The sequence below is a fragment of the Chionomys nivalis genome, chromosome X (assembly GCF_950005125.1).
Source record: "Chionomys nivalis chromosome X, mChiNiv1.1, whole genome shotgun sequence".
Taxonomy (NCBI): domain Eukaryota; kingdom Metazoa; phylum Chordata; class Mammalia; order Rodentia; family Cricetidae; genus Chionomys; species Chionomys nivalis.
Window position 1 is genome coordinate 32,464,654 of NC_080112.1, and position 18,661 is coordinate 32,483,314.

Below are 18,661 nucleotides of genomic sequence, written 5' to 3' on the forward strand. Positions count from 1 at the left end.
AACCTTCCTGTCCTTTGATCATATTATGTTTATTTTCAACTTTGAACTTTCCATTTGTTATTTCTTCTACTGAGAACTTGTACTCCTAACTTTTCAATTGACTGACCATTTCTTATCAATTAAGCATCAACCCAAATGTCACATTCTCAACACAGCTTTGTCATGAAATACAATTTGAAGTAGACAGCCCTTATTCCTAACTTGTCTTAGTCAACATCACATTTTCCGTATTTTTTTTATCCCTGTTAGATTTTACTTTGTTTGTTTACTTCCTGACTTGTTTATCTGACTTCTCTGTTCTAGAATGCAATTTCTACAAGAGCAGTACCTGCATCGTGTCCCTGAAATATGCTCAGGGCCTAAAAATTTGATATATAGTCAGCATTCATTAACATAAACAACAACTTCCAGAGGGTTTCTACTGTTAAATATTTACATCTTCCACGAACTGTTTATTTGCCAGCCCCACCTCCTATAAACACCAAAGTATTATTACATAAAATCACACCATTTAAATTTCTTCTTAGACTCATTTTTTGTACTTAATTTCTTCTCTTGCCCTTCTGCTACTATAAAGCCAGTCTGAGTTGAGGAAACTAGAAAAACAATTCACTATTATAATAACTTCTCAGGTCTGTTCTGAAGAAAAGTAACATACTTTCAACATACAAAATTATTTATATGAAATTATATTTAAGGATCCAATGCATAGATTTACCACTAATACATTTCAAAATATTGACTTAGCTCTCTACAAAAGATACAAAACATCTCTCTCTCTTACACACACACATAAACAAATAAGCATATCCCACTAACCATTTTAAAGTCACTGTACATACCTTTCAGAGAATACCTTTCTTCCAAGCTAATTGTTACTTATTACACAAATATTTGCTTCAAAAGGTTTGCCCTTTTATTTCCTGGAAACATTTCTGCATGTCGTTTGCTGGGCAAGTCTGGGATAACGGTTGGTGAAAGTATCGATTTTAAAAAGAATCCTGTTGAGATTATGTGGAAAGATTAGTAATGGCTAAGAATTACAGGCTGCTCTATAGCAGGCTTTCTTGTGACCCATCAACCAGCTCCCAAATCATGACAGGGAGACTTATTATTACTTATGGATGCTCGACTTATGCTTGTTTTTTGGCTAGCTTTCTTCCTTTAACTTAAATCAAACTGTTTCTCTTTATCTATGTTTTACCTTGTGCCTTTTTACATTTCTTTTATTCTGTGTGTCCTACTCTGTGTCTGTCTGTCTGGTGGCTGCCTGACTGGCCATGAGGGTCTCCCTCTCTTTATCTCTCATTCAATCTCTTTTCTCTCTCAGTCTAAATTCCTGCCTGCCAGTCCCACCTATCCCCTACTGCCTAGATATTGGCTGTTCAATTGTTTATTAAGCCAATTATGTGCCTTAGGCAGGCAAAACATCTTTACATCTTTAAACAAATCTTTACATCTTTAAACAAATGCAGCATAAACAAATGTAACACACCTTTACACAGTTAAAGTAATATTCCAAAACAGTTCATTCATTTTTTTTTCTTATTTAGGAGATAGCCATTCCTTTATTTTCACTGTAGTTGATGTATAATAGAATGATCTCAAGGTACACAATTGAACTCCCTCCAGGTATGAGAATATATGCCTTTATAAATGGAAATCTTGCTGCCAATTTAAAAAAGAAACTATATAGGTTGAAATTAATGCTTTCCATTTGTTTATGGGAACATGTTATCATCATTCTCATGACTAAAAGCTCACCCAGAAGGCAAGTAAAACTGACAATAAATTGATGTTTATATAAAGGTTTACATGATTTTTTTGGTTATTATATGCAGATCCTGTCTTCTTCAAATGATGGAAAATGAAAGTCCCTTTACGATTTATTTCTAAGGAGCATAGATAGTATTTTTCTTTCAAATTACTCATAATCATGCTAAGGAGCATAGTTAGTATTTTTCTTTCAAACTCTTCATAATCATACTGTCCATCATTGTCCTGTTCAATTCTAAATCTATGACTGTTTACAAACATTAATTCTCTCAGTGAAACTATAAAGTAAGATAGGTTGAGTTGACAGATCAATTAGTCAGTGCACATGTTGTGAGGACCCTGAAGAAATTCCTGGCTTTAAAAGAACTGCCCTTTCTTATTGCATTTTCCCTACGGAGTAACTAGTTATTAATCACTTCTTGGAGAAATTGTACTATTTATTTCTGAAGTAGATCAAACTTATTGGTAGTGTTGAACTAAAATTCAATCCAAAAATGATACTGTATTAATTATGATCAATGTATTAGTTGTATGTGAAAAAGTTAGCCAAACTAGTTTATCTCCAGGACTCTGTTCAGTTGGACTTCCCAGATCACATACACGCTTAATTCAGATGATGATTATTCATGAACCCAGGCTTCAGGTGCAGTTAGAAGTTTAAGATTAATTGAAGTTGGTATGTTTTGCTGATGAAATATGTCAGTAACCCTTCTTTTCTTTATGAAGGGACTCCAAACTGCTTGTAGGTGTCAAAGGAAGTGAAATAAATGTTTTTCAGAAAGTATAATACTTTGGAATTTGCAAAACTCATAAAGACTTTCTGTATAGTAACTCTTCTCTGCAATAAAGTAAAATGATACTTAGAGAATAGAATTTTTATTTTCTGGGATGGAACATAATAAAATGCCAGTCGAGATCTGGGTATGCTAGTGTATACCCTTAATTGCAAAGTCAGGAGAATCATGAGTCACAGGCCAGCCTTAGCTACATTATGGAGACCTTTTCTCAAAATATGTCAATAAATTAGTTAATTAAAATAAATAAAATTCCAGTTGAATTCTCATTGGCTGGCCTTCCTAAGACAAATCCTTCAGCTTAGGAGTCAACATTTTAATTAACATCATAAACCTGAAAGGTGATTAACAGGTGAAAACAAAAATAATTGCCCAGATATTTAGATATCAATTCAGATATTTAATAGCTATTGGCTTTTGCTATGTAATAAAGTAGCCCAAGCTTAATTATTTAAACTGGAATCAATTTAATGAGTAAATAATTTGGGGGTTTCGCAGCTTAAGTTATGTTCTTCTTAGTAATTTGGTATCTGCTGGAATTGTTTATGACTTTGTGGGTTGGCTGGGTGTTGACTTTTCTCAAAGCACTTCTTGTCCAACAATTCATATCTCCTTTGTGTACTGTCATACTTGAGTAGGCTGTTGAGCAATTCTTCAAAAGGACAAGCATAAACATTCAAATCCTCCTGAAGTCTATCCTCAAACATAGTATCATTTCTGTTGGATGCTATTGGCCAAACAAAACCCTCGAAAAAAGAATTGAGGATTGGTAAATTCAGGGAGAGTTCAAAATGTCAAAGTAGTTAGTTGCATAGATAGAAATACTCTGACCCAAGAATCTGTTTAAATTATGGAGTGTGAGGCTATTTGGGCTTAAACAAAGAGAAATTATACCCCTACTATAACCTCATGCTCAAAGTGCAATCTTCCAATTTTTGTTTTGTATTTGGTACACTGACAATTTCCTGACCAATATACTCTAGGGCCGTTAATATTTGTTGTAAATAAGCATGTTGACACTCAGCTACATTTAACTCTTCCTTGTCCAACTGTTTTCTTCTCTTCCTCACAACACAGAAAGTAGCTTCATTCTTCCTTTATACCTTGAGTATTATGGTGCCCAAATATTAGGGGTATGGACTTAATTTTAGCACCAGACTCCTTGTGTCAACATCACATGTTATGTCCCCTCCCTCTATGATCAAAGGCTCACAAGTTTGATCATGTTTTCTCCAGCAGTAGTATCTGTTCAATACCCAAGTCTGATCACCTAGACTCACAGAGATTGTACCTTTCCAATGATGCGATTACTGGAATAGGCATGGGTGCTGATTCCTACAGTGTGAATTTGAACTAATAAGAGACAGAAAGGAGTTTTCCTGTAAATTCCTGGCCCACTCTTCCAACCAAACCAGATATTTCAGGAAATCCATAACTTCATAAAGTGTGGGGAAAAAAAGTCCTTCAGAGCTGATCAACTGGCCAGGTTTCTTGTGCTTTTTGAATGACTCAGTAAAACATTGCCCTTTATCAGATTTGCCCCCTTCCTTGACTGTATCTCCCCTTCCCTCATTCAATACATCATGCCCAAAGAACATGTCTGTAAAGTGGTGTGGCTATGTTTTTTTGGGGGGGGCGGGGGTAACAGGATAAAACAAAAATGCATGAAAAACAGAAACTGTCATTCATTTGTTATTTATGGCTAAGCAAACATGGAGTTGGAGTACTTGGTAGTTTTGAGTTTTATCCAACAAATGAATGATGGTTGTATTTAGGAATAGTCTTTATTGTCTGGAGCATATTGCAGTTTGTTGCTTTGCTCAAGCTTAACTGATCCTATGCTTTGGGACAGATTGGCAGAGTTACCTAGCTCGATAACATCTGCAGCCTGCCTACAGCAATGCCAGTTTCAGCAAAAATATATTCTGTGTTAAGACTTTTTTTAACTCCTAAAGAAAAGAGACATCATTGTGAAAAAAAAAACACTTTAAAACTATAATGGCCTATAATTGTATATGAATACAAACCCAAGGATAAACTCTTTATGATATTATTCCCTTTATAATGATGCAATATAAGTTAAAAGTTGAATTCACTGTATCATGTGACTAATAAAATTTAAGCAACATTAATCTTGGTACTTAATTTTTTACTAAAGGCAAACCAGTACATTGATATTAAATATCCAAATTGTATAGTCTGTCATTTAATGGACTAAGTTTTCTACCACTTATTCTGTTTAGAGATTTTTTTTTTTTTGATTTTTCGAGACAGGGTTTCTCTGTGGTTTTGGAGCCTGTCCTGGAACTAGCTCTTGTAGACCAGGCTGGTCTCGAACTCACAGAGATCCTCCTGCCTCTGCCTCCCGAGTGCTGGGATTAAAGGCGTGCGCCACCACCGCCCGGCCTGTTTAGAGATTTTTTAAGATAGTATTTAATTGTTTCATCATATAGAATGGACCATTCACATACTGGTTTTGCCTTTGTGTTTTCCATGAGCTCCAAACAATTAAAGTATAATATTGCTACAAAGCACAAAGTAGATTTCAGAGTATCACAGAGACTATTATGTAAGCAAATATAAATGGAAATAGAATACCTTCAAAGGCTAATAGTTTTATCATTATTATTTGTTGTGTGTGCTTCTATGCACACATACAGACATACAAAGGCCACAATATTCATGAGGAGTTAGAGGACAACTCGAGCTAGTCTATTCTCCTTCAAGCATGTGGATCCTAGTGTCTGAGCTAAGGTAATTATTCTTAGTGACTAATCAGGATAGGTGGAAAGTGCTCTTATAATGATCCATGTCACTGTTATCTACTAAAACATTTATTAAAATAAATTTTTACCTTTTAGAGTATAATATAATTACATAACTCCCCTTTCCTCTCTGAAACCCCTATCAAGTACCCTACCCCCAACTCTCATTTAAATTCATAAACTCACTTTAAAAAATGTGTATGTATATGTGTGGTGGTGGTGGTGTGTGTGTTCCTAAATATATCAATACAGCATGCTCAGTCTGTATAATGTTATTTGTATGTATATATGTTTTCAGGGCTGGCCGTTTATTATTAGATAACCAATTGTATGTACTTCCTTAGCTGCATGTAGTTATTAGACTAGGGACAAGGCCTTATGAGTCCTCCTTCCATGTTACCAGGTCTGTTGGTGCTGTCCTTGTTCACATCATATTTAGGCAGCTAAATTATTGAGGATTTATGGGTGTAGCTTCTCTGACATTTCTCAGAGGGATAATTTCAAAGCAAACTTCCTGTTCCACTGAATTATACAATCTTTCTGCCACCTCTTAAACAATTATCTCTCAGCCTTAGTAATGTGCAGGAGTTTTGTTGTAGATGAATTAGTAGGGACTAGCTCCACAACACTGCATTTTGGTGAGCTGTGGTTTTCTGTAATGGTGTCCATCTTCTGCAAAGAGAAGTTTCATTGATGAAGAGTGAGAACTACACTTAACTGTGAATATAAAAACAAATATTTATAATGTGGTTAGAGACCATGATGTTTTAGTAATGTTGCAGTTGTAGGTTCTCCTCCAAGATCCATGACTTCACTATCTCTGGGTGAGTGCCTACGTTTCTGTTGCCAGGCATGATTTTTCCTTTGTTGAGTAGGTCCTAAGTCCAACTAGAGAGTTGATGGTTACTACCAAGGCATGCATGCCACCAGTGCACCCTAAGGGTTATTGTTCCATGCTGGTTGTTGTGGTGGTTATTAACATTTTTAAGTAAGGGGAGCATAATTTACCTATTTTGGAATATTGTATCAAAAGATTCAGCACACAGTCACTTAGCCCCATGTTTCAGGGCAAAGAACCATGGTGGCAGGGACCTGTGTCAGACTCTTCTCTTCAGGAAGCAGACATACAAGCAATATTTTTTTCTAAAGCAAAAATTTATGCGAATTTTCCCTAAAAGAAATTTTTAAGGGAACTGGTGTTTAAGCAAAAGTTAAGGGCTGAATATTTTCTTTGAGGTATTTGTGAAAGCCAACTAGTGTAAAGAGATGGGAAGAGATTATATCTCACAAATAGAGTACTTGCCTGGCATGTGCAAGACTCTGGATTCTATCACTAACAAACATACGAAAGATTAAAGAGATATGTTTAGGGGAATATAAAAATGCAGATATGTACATTTCATGGATTTTATGTGTAGTCACCTAAGTAAAAGTGCAAATATACACATTGAAATAATTTACGTGATAGGTTTTAAGGTGGTCATTCAGAAGAAATGGAATATGGTGCTCTTATTAACTTAAAATATAATTAAAATGATAACCCACATTTTAAAAAGGCACTGTGGTGGCATATATCTATAATCTTAACACCCAGAAAGGTGAGGCAAGAGAATAAGAAGTTTAGATTGTGTTTCAAAACCCAGTTTTGAAACACACACACACACACACACACACACACACACACACACCTCATAGTAAACTCCTGGGAGAACAAAGTCTCCTTGCTGAGGCGGCATTCTCAAGAGCTGTGTTGTTATTTGCTTTTTATCTTTTAAATTTATTTGTCATCTCTTTGTCAATCAGGTAAAAGTCCATTAATCCTTCTTGTTATAAAAATACATACATGTGGTGACTGGAGAGATGGCTCAGAGTTTAACTGCACTCAAGTTCTTCTAGAGAACCCCAGTTCAATTCCCAGCACTAGAATCTGCTTTTTATCTTTAGAGCTAAGACATTTAACTAAAAAATATTTCGATCTATTAAACATTTTAACACATGTTCAACCTTTTTTATTTGCCATTTCTTTCACTTATATTTCTCTTTCTTTCATTTCTATTCTACAATTATCATTTTGTCTATATTAATTTTATATCTTATTTCCTTTTTAAGATTTTTGCCAGTTGTATCTTATTTTTAATTATGTGTATGTAAATGGGTATGTATACATGAGTACAAGTACCCTTGGAGATTAGAGGCATACGATCCTCTCGGAGCTGAAGTTCCAGGTAGTTGTGAGCCACCTGACATGGGTGTTGGGAGCAAACTCAATCTTAACTGCAGATTCACCTTTTCAGCCCCCTGATTTCTTTTCGATTTCACATTTATATCTGCTACTACTTGTATTTATTTCTCGTATGTTTCCTATTGACTCTCTTGTTCTCATCACCTGCTTAATTTCTTTTCAAAAATGAGATTTCATGGGACTGGAAAGACCGTTTAGTGGTTAAAAGTAGTTGTTGCTCTTTCAACAGACCCTGGGTTCAGTTCCCAGCACCCACATGATTGCTAAGCCTAGTTCCAGAGGAACCGATACCCTTTTCTTGGCCTGCAAGGGCATTACATGCACATGACGCATAGTCATACATTCAGATAATACATCCATACATTAAAATAAAAATAAACAAGTCTCTTAAAATGTACTTAAAAATAAGGTTGCTGTGTACTTTTTACAAATCATAGATTTGTTTTTAATCCTTAGATTTAACTCGTACTTATTGTAACATATGTTCATTATTTTACTTTTTGATTATGTTTCTGTTTATTAGTTTGTTCTTTACTTCTACTAATAAATCTGAATTTTTACTTCTTGAATTAGAGAAGTTCTGATTCAATTCAATTTAATTTAATTATGATGATGATGATGATGATAATGTTAATGATGATGCCTGTGCCATGATTCATATGTAGAGGTCAGAGCAAAACCTTTTAGAGTCAGTTCTCTTCTTCCACTAGAGATTCTGGGTCCTACATCAATCTCATATTGTCAGGCTTGAACAAAAAGTACCTTTACCTATTATACTGTGTTGGCCTTCACCTACCCAACAAACCCTGGACTTTCATCCCAATATTTTGATGTAAAGGGACACAACTTTTTCATTTCTAAACTACTGTTTGGAAGAGTTCTTATATGAGATGCAATTCTGAATCGATACGTGTCAATTATAAAGGAGATCTAGGCCATATATATATAAATACTATATACCACATAATATTGACATATTCATAAAACAAGCTATAAGAAGAGAGATAACTATATTTTAATTAGTAAACCTTAATTTATTTTTTCTCATTCAAATTTTACCAAATCTGCCAAATTATACAAATATATGGGAAGTAAAAATTCTATAATTAATAAGGTAAAACTTATTGCTATGTCACGCATAGTCACATAGGCCTATAATATCAGGACTCAGGAAACTGAAACAGGAGCCACAAAGATGAGGTAAAACTAAGGTAAAGCATTTGTATAGGCCTGTAATTCAAGGACACTGGAAGCTGAAACAGGAGGTTTAAAGATCCAAGGCCAAGCTGAGCTACAGATTCAGACTCTGCTCATAAAAACATGCAAGTAAATAAGCAAATAAATAAATAGTTTAAAAGTAATTGTAATATGTTGGCCTCATATTAACTTAAGGGAGAAGCAAAACATAGGATAATTCCAAAGAAGAATAATGTGATATTTAAACTTGACTTTTTGGCAGGCAAGAAAAGTGAATTAAAATTTACCATAAGTATTTTAAATACAGATATTGTTTTATTTTGTTCTGCCACCTTTGATTTATGGATTCATAAAGTATGTCAATATACACAAACTAATTTCAAATCCTCATATCTTTCTTACATATTATTCTTGCATTATAAGATGTTTTTCTTAATCAGAATGCTTTATGCCTTAACGTTTTCTTTGTCTGATATTATTCCAGCAACACTAGGTTTCTTCAGAAAAGTTATATGAGTATTTTCTATGTTCTCTTTTTAAGTGTTTTTATTATTATACTAATGGTGTTTATTTTGTACAAAAATATGGTTGAGCTTCATTTCTTTTCAAATCTCACAGTTCAACATTTTTATAAAATTGGACTAAGGAATTATTCTGCAAGAGGGAACCCATGTAAACCTGGCTAAAGATCCCTGGCTTGGAGGTCCTAGGCTCTAGAGCAGAACCTACCCACTAGCAACTCAGTGAGGTTATTTTTAAAAGAAGACATGAAGTTGGAATGTAGGGCTGGGGAGTTCTGAGAGAAGGTGAAGATAGAATGGAGGATGGATATGACCTAAGTATATTGGCAATAATAAATTATAAAAACCTCAAAAGGCCCAAATGGGTTACATGCCTTTTATCTCAGCATTCAGGAGGCAGAAGCAGGGAAACTCTCTAGACCAGTGTGATCTACATAGTGAAGTCCAAAACTGTCTGTCTCAAAATAAAAGCAACCAAACAACAACAACAAAGCACATAATGTCCAAAGTATTCAAACCATTTACATGTAATGTGATTGCTTACATATTTATTGCTTTCTATATAATAAGTGTTTTAGCTTTTCTTTCCTTTCTTGTTTTCTCTGCATTAAATACATATTGTTTTGTTATTATACTTCTCTTATGAAATTTCTATTGTGTTTTTACATTTATATTTTTTAGTTATTTACTGGCATCTAAATATAACAACAACAATGGCTTTTTTTTTTAGAAGTTTGGTTTTTGGTTTTTGTTTGATGGTGCTTGGAATGTAAGCAAGGGGATTATACATCTACCACTGAGTCATACTCCCAGCCCCACTGTATGTGATTATTGATGGTTTAAAACACTGGGTTATAATTTATTTGTTCCTTCAGTAAGGATGTGCCTTTGTTTCTGTATGGCAGTGATGTTCGGATATCCGGCCAATCAGGTATGGAGCTGTTTTAAAGCTGGCTATCAGTAATTATTAAGGCTTAACTATTCAGTTTTATTTTAAAATTATGTGGCTTTGGGGTAGTTCATTCCTTACAGATTGCAATCTGAAATACCACTCCCACATGTTGAAGCCTAGCAAACTTCCAGAAACCTTAATGTTTTCAGTTTCTCAGCCACCACTACCCACATTGCGTTTGCTTTGCAGGTGTATTCTCCCTAGCTTCTGAGTCTAGCCAAAGGCAGTGCTACATTTTCAAATGTGTAGAAGTAAGTAGTAACTTCCTATAGGACTAAAGAGAGTGCTTTCTTATTATCCTAGGACCTCATGGATCAAGAATCCAGCTTCATAAATTCTCATTTGATCTGAGATCTAACCTAAGCCTAGAGAATAGACAGCAACAATCTGTTTAAGTCACACCATGTTGCTCGCTGCTTTGAGTCTACAAAAAATTATGGTACTTACATCTTGTCTGAGGAAATTTTGGACAAGTTTCTTAGGACTACCTAGACAAACTCAGTGAGTTCAGCAGCAGGAATTTAATCTCAGTCCAGAGGTCAGAAGCATGAAATCAAAGTTTTCTCAAGGTTGGTTCCTTCAGGAGGCTGTGAGAGCCCACTTATTCTTTTCTTTCCTCTAGCTTCTGGCAGCTGCTGGCAGTCCTTGGCATTCCTTAGCCTGGAGCTGTGTCACTATCTACCCCTATGTCCAATTCCCCCTTCTTGCAAGGAAACCGGTGATATGATTACAGACCACATGAATTTATTATGACCTTATCTTAACTTATTAGCACCTCAAAACCCCCATTCTACCTTCAGAATTTTTTTGGAGGACACATTTCATCTTACAGAAGCAGTTAAACTCCAGATCACTGTCATCTTGGAGTTCCTTCATTCTTGTATACAGGACTTCCAGCTTTGTGGTAGCAGTTCCCATAGTAATTACTGATGTGGAATGAACAGTCAGCACTATGTAAAAAGTGTTCTGTCACAATTCTGTTTGGGAGGGTGTGCAGACTTAGTGGAAAAAAAAACACGGACATTTCAACATCATGAATCCTCTGGTTGGAGCTTTAATCACAAACTTCAAGTCTCTCAGAACTGTGTGGAAACAGTTGTTTTGTTTTTTAAGTTCCCCTATCTTAGGTGTTTTCTTGTGGAAGCCTAGGATGCCTGACACAGGCTGAATCAGTAAATGCTGCACATGACATTCCTATCATTTTGACCTTATATTTTTAATTTTTTATTTTTTTTATTTTTTTATTGTTTATTTATTTATTAAAGATTTCTGCCTTCTCCCCGCCACCACCTCCCATTTCCCTCCCCCTCCCCCATCAAGTCCCCCTCCCTCGTCAGCCCTAAGAGCAATCAGGGTTCCCTGCCCTGTGGGAAGTCCAAGGACCACCCACCTCCATCCAGGTCTAGTAAGGTGAGCATCCAAACTGCCTAGGCTCCCACAAAGCCAATACATGCAGTAGGATCAAAAACCCATTGCCATTGTTCTTGAGTTCTCAGTAGTCCTCATTGTCTGCTATGTTCAGCAAATCAGGTTTTATCCCATGCTTTTTCAGACCCAGGCCAGCTGGCCTTGGTGAGCTCCCGCAACAGACAAAGGTCTCATCTCCAAAATATATAGAGAACTCAAGAAAGTAGACCGTAAAGGGCTAATCAACCCAATTAAAAAATGGGGCACTGAGCTGAACAGAGAATTCTCAACAGAAGAAGTTCGAATGGCCAAAAGACATTTAAGGTCATGCTCAACTTCCCTAGCGATCAGGGAAATGCAAATCAAGACAACTTTAAGATACCAACTTACACCTGTCAGAATGGCTAAAATAAAAAACACCAATGATAGCCTTTGCTGGAGAGGTTGTGGAGAAAGGGGTACACTCATCCATTGCTGGTGGGAATGCAAACTTGTGCAACCACTTTGGAAAACAGTGTGGCGGTTTCTCAGGAATTTCGGGATCCACCTACCCCTGGACCCAGCAATACCACTCTTGGGAATATACCCAAGAGATGCCCTATCATACAACAAAAGTATATGCTCAACTATGTTCATAGCAGCATTGTTTGTAATAGCCAGAACCTGGAAACAACCTAGATGCCCTTCAATGGAAGAATGGATAAAGAAAGTATGGAATATATACATATTAGACTACTACTCAGCAGTAAAAAACAATGACTTCTTGAATTTCGCAGGCAAATGGACGGAAATAGAAAACACTATCCTGAGTGAGGTGAGCCAGACCCAAAAAGAGGAACATGGGATGTACTCACTCATATTTGGTTTCTAGCCATGAATAGGGGACGTTGAGCCTATTATGCGTGGTCCTAGAGAAGCTAATTAAGAAGGTGAACCCAAAGAAAAACATTTAGGCGATGAAAGGAGACAGAGACAAAGACCCACATTGGAGCACCGGACTGAAATCTCAAGGTCCAAATCATGAGCAGGAGAGAGAGCACGAGCAAGGAACTTAGGACCGCGAGGGGTGCACCCACACACTGAGACAATGGGGATGACCTTATATTTTTAGAATTGACTGAAATGCATATTTCCTAGGTGTTTAACCACATAAAACAGAGAATCATGTGATTTCAGTTCTTTGTTGATATTTCCTTTTTTGAGCCAGGGACTTACACAGCCTATAGCTGAGTATAATCTTAAATTCCTATTCCTCCTGCATCTAGCTCCTAAGAGCTAGATGACAGGCAGAAATTGCCCTACCTTAAACAATTGTGCTGTTCTTTGGTTTTCACAGAAGCACCTAATGGGTCACACTTTGACCTTCACATTTGTGGTTCACTGGAACTAAAGTCTAGGTAGAAATGTAGTAGCAAAGATGATTGTGGGTTAAATAGAGTCAGTTCCTAACAAGTTAACCCCTTCACTAAAGACAGAGATAGGCTGACCTCTTCAGAAGGTACTAGAAGAGCCGATTCTGCTGGCAAAGCAGAACTTACAATGGTTAGAGGGCTCTGCCTTATTAGGAGCATCTAATAGGATTGCGTTCCAGTTTTAAAATCTCATTCTTCCCTTCATCAGGCGATGAAAGAAGACAGAGACAGAGACCAACATTGGAGCACTGGACTGAAGTCTCACGATCCAAAGGAGGAGCAGAAGGAGAGTGAGCACGAGCAAGGAACTCAGGACGGCGAGGGGTGCACCCACACACTGAGGCAATGGGAATGATCTATCGGGAACTCACCAAGGCCAGCTGGCCGGGGACTGAAAAAGCATGGGACAAAACCGGTCTCGCTGAACATAATGGACAATGAGGACTACTGAGAACTGAAGAACAATGGCAATGGGTTCTTGATCCTATTGCATGTAATGGCTTTGTGGGAGCCCAGGTAGTTTGGATGCTCACCTTAATAGACCTGGATGGAGGTGGGTGGTCCTTGGACCTCCCACAGGGCAGAGAAACCTGCTTGCTCTTTGGGCTGAGGAGGAAGGAAGACTTGATTGGGGGAGGGGGAGGGAACGGGAGGTGGTGGCGGGGAAGAGGCAGAAATCTTTAATAATTAAATTAATTAATTAATAAAAAAAATCAGCAAGGAAAAAAAAATAAATAAAATAAAATCTCATTCTTCCCACAAACCAGCTCTAAGTTTATTCCTAGAAGTGTTGTGACACTGGGAATTTAGTTTGCATAATTGAGAACTTCCGGGAAGAAACCTGGCTTACCTTTTCAGAAATCTTAGCCTTTTAGATACAAAAGAGAAACATTATTTCTGGTTAAACAAAACCACTTTCCCATTCTCTCTGTGGAAATTGATATGAGAGTTCAGATTTCTTGAGTTAATCCTTTCTGTCTTTTTCCAAGCACAGTTAAGAGAAACCAACCATTTCATACTATTGGATACATCGTATTCTAAGGTACCAAATATAGGTTTAATCCAATCCATGATTTCTATATGGCATTATTTTATGTATCTCTAATTCTGTATGTTGATTCTCAGTGCCTTCCTACCCACTGGGAATATGTTCATTAGTGCTTTGAACTCTAATCTTATTTTCCTAACACTCAAAGTCAAACTCATTTATGATCCCATTGTTCTGAAACTGCATTTGGTATAAAAATCTGTATCTTTTTGAGTTTAATCAAAGGAAAATCAGGAATACCTATCTCTAGCTATGTTGTAGGAGACTGCTTGCTTGTTCCCAGTTACCCAGACTCCAAATAACCACTCAGTAACTATATTATTTAAATCACTGCTTGGCCAGTCACTTAAGTGTATTGCTAGCTAAATCTTAAAACTTTGGTGAATAAATGAATAAATAAACTAATATTTCTATTATTTTATATTTTACCACGAGGCTTGTGGCCTATTGGCAAGGTTCCGGCTGGTGGCTTCATGGTGTCTCCTGGCTCTGCCTTCTTTCTCTCAGCATTCATTTGAGCTCCCCCCAGCTATGTTCTGTCCTGCTAAAGGCCCAAAGCAGCTTCTATATTAATCAATAGTAATAAATCATATTCATAGCATACAGTGGGGAATCCAACATCACCTCCCATTTTCTGTGTAAATAAAAAAGAAAGTTTCTGTCAATTTGCATGCAAAATTCAAGAAGTCATTGTTTTTTACTGCTGAGTAGTAGTCTAATATGTATATATTCCATACTTTCTTCATCCATTCTTCCATTGAAGGGCATCTAGGTTGTTTCCAGGTTCTGGCTATTACAAACAATGCTGCTATGAACATAGTTGAGCATATACTTTTGTTGTATGATAGGGCATCTCTTGGGTATATTCCCAAGAGAGGTATTGCTGGGTCCAGAGGTAGGTTGATCCCGAAATTCCTGAGAAACCGCCACACTGTTTTCCAAAGTGGTTGCACAAGTTTGCATTCCCACCAGCAATGGATGAGTGTACCCCTTTCTCCACAACCTCTCCAGCAAAGGCTATCATTGGTGTTTTTTATTTTAGCCATTCTGACAGGTGTAAGTTGGTATCTTAAAGTTGTCTTGATTTGCATTTCCCTGATAGCTAAGGAAGTTGAGCATGACCTTAGGTGTCTTTTGGCCATTTGAATTTCTTCTGTTGAGAATTCTCTGTTCAGCTCAGTGCCCCATTTTATAATTGGGTTGATTAGCCTTTTACGGTCTAGTTTCTTGTGTTTTTTTTTTATATATTTTGGAGATCAGACCTTTGTCAGTTGCGGGGTTAGTGAAGATCTTCTCCCAGTCAGTGGGTTGCCTTTTTGTCTTAGTGACAGTGTCCTTTGCTTTACAGAAGCTTCTCAGTCTCAGGAGGTCCCATTTATTCAATGTTGCCCTTAATGTCTGTGCTGCTGGGGTTATACGTAGGAAGTGGTCTCCTGTGCCCATGTGTTGTAGAGTACTTCCCACTTTCTCTTCTATCAGGTTCAGTGTGTTCTGACTGATATTGAGGTCTTTAATCCATTTGGACTTGAGTTTTGTACTATCCTGAGTGAGGTAAGCCAGACCCAAAAAGAGGAGCATGGGATGTACTCACTCATATTTGGTTTCTAGTCATAAATAAAGGATATTAAGCCTATAATTCGTGATCCTAGAGAAGCTAAATAAGAAGGTGAACCCAAAGAAAAACATATAGACATTCTCCTGAATATTAACCTTCATTAGGCGATGAAAGGAGACAGAGACAGAGACCCACATTGGAGCACTGGACTGAAATATCAAGGTCCAAATCAGGAGCAGAAGGAGAGAGAGCATGAGCAAGGAACTCAGGACCGTGAGGGGTGCACCCACACACTGATACAATGGGGATGTTCTATCGGGAACTCACCAAGGCCAGCTGGCCTGGGTCTGAAAAAGCATGGGATAAAACCTGATTTGCTGAACATAGCAGACAATGAGGACTACTGAGAACTCAAGAACAATGGCAATGGGTTTTTGATCCTACTGCATGTATTGGCTTTGTGGGAGCCTAGGCAGTTTGGATGCTCACCTTACTAGACCTGGATGGAGGTGGGTGGTCCTTGGACTTCCCACAGGGCAGGGAACCCTGATTGCTCTTAGGGCTGACGAGGGAGGGGGACTTGATTGGGGAAGGGGGAGGGAAATGGGAGGCGGTGGTGGGGAGGAGGCAGAAATCTTTAATAAAGGAATAAATAAATAATTTAAAAAAAGAGCAGGGAGGGTTCCTCTTAGGGGGCCTGTTGTGATGATCTAAAAACGGAAAAAGAAAACAAAAAAAAAGGAAGGTTTTAACTTTAACATAGCAAGATTGCATATAACAAAACAGGTATCAAGCAAGAATTTCAGTGATAACATTTATGTCTACTTTATCTTTTATCATAACTAAGGAAAATTATGACTATAACTATCTATTCTACAACTCTATCAAAGACTCCAGAAGAGATATAATATTACCTAACTCAACAGGAAGTGTATTGTAAGCAACTTCCAAAACTCTAGAATTGATAGAGACATCTTGCTGCCTGGCCAGTCACCCAAAGTTCTTTTATAATGTTGGAGCATCCATATTCAGTCTATAGGCCCTTAGTATCCAGCAGACTTTTCCACAAAGCAGGAGATTTCAAAGACAGTTCCACTTATACTGGCAATTTGTCAGTCACTTTTTCCTCTTTTCAGCAGAATCATACATTACATTTTTAAGTAAGCTGCATAAATACCTTAATCAAGAGCAAAAATATACATATAACAAAATTGACCTTAAATTTGTATCAATAGATCAAGATCTATACCAATGCAAAGTATTCATATCTACAGCATATCCCATTTTCTAGGCAAACAAACATTTAAAAACAATATTTGGGAATTTAGACATAGTTTTCTCCAAACTACTTCCTTCTTTTTTGGGTTGAAGTAACTTTTAGGGGTATTTACGATAAACTTTCAGGTGGTCTTGGTCCATCAAAGCACGTTACTCTGGAAGAAATTCATAGGTTCTCTCTTTTGTGGAAATAAAAGAAGAACCTTGTTTCCAAAGAAACCAGTTTCTTTAAAATGACATTATTGATGATTTGGTGGTACACATTATTTTGTGAATTGTGCAATATTGGCAGTATTTCTGGTCTTGACTTACTAGATATCAGTAGCAGAATTCACATACCCACACAGTCATAACAACCAATACTATGTTCAGACATTGCTAAATATTCCCTGCAGGACAAAATGGAGCCTGGTAAGAACTACCAGTATGTCTATCCTTGACATCTTGTATATTTCTAAGTTCTGTGTCTTTCTGAGACAGTTATTTGTTATATAGTATTGGCCTCATGTGATTTATTGGAGAAGCATATGTAGTCTATATATGACTATTTTCTTGCATTTGCTGCTAAGACTCTACTGGTTAGATTTTATTCCCTTTACACAAACTAGAGACAGTTGGGAAGAGGGAGCATCAACTGAGCACTTGCCTCTTTCAGACTGGCCATAGCAAGTCTGTGGGTCATTTTCTTGATAAATGACTGATGTATGAGGAGCCATCCCAATATTGGCAGTGCAACCCATGGACAGGTGGTCCTGTGTTGTTTCTGAAATCAGGTTGATAGAGCCATGAGGAAAAAAATCAGTAAGCATTGTTCCTCCATGGTTTCTGCTTCTTTTCCTGCTTCCAGGTTCCCACCTTGTGTCCCTTTGATAACAGAAGTAACCTGTATGGAAAATAAACAATTTCTTTCCCACAAATCATTTTGGGTTAATGTTTTTATCACAATAATAGAAATCAGCTTATGATGAAAGTTTTTGCATCATACCAACAGTGTAAGTTAGCAGAATAACACACACAGGTTATAGAATAACCAGGCCTTCCCTTCTAGAAGCCTCCACATCTCCAGTAATATACCGTTTCATTAACCAGAGTCCAAAATGAACAAGAGAATAAAGATGGGGAAATATAGTACAATTTAAGCAAGAGGACATATTACAAACCATTGCAAGATAGTTTTCTCAAAGCAGGATCCAAAGTAAGTCAAGAGACATGAAAATATTGATTTAGTTGAGACATTTTGCAATTACAAAGATTAAACACAAGAAAAATGGTGACTTTATATAAGTCAAATATATTAAATATTCAGGAAACTCCATAACTTCTTAATCCATGTTTTTCAATATAATCGAAGCTACAATGGATCCACCAACTGTGCCTTGTGGGACTGGAGCGAGGAGTTCAGGAATTTCTGTAGAGTTGTATGCTGTGAATATGCTTTATTACCATTGGCCCATGGCAATGCAGAATATAGTAAGGAAGGAAATCTGTTTTTTTTTTTTTTTTCAGATAGGCTCTGTTTGCTGGCAGCGAACAGAAGTGCAGCTCCTTTCATAGAAATTTTCCTGACTCAGCATTAGCAGCAAAACCTGCACTGCTTCTTTAAGAAACAGCTTCTTGGTTCATCCTGGCAACACAAACAGCTCTGGATTTTTCTGGAGGTCTTGTTACAGAGCACTTGAATGAGGTTTGTGGGCAGCATGCTGCAAGTTACTTG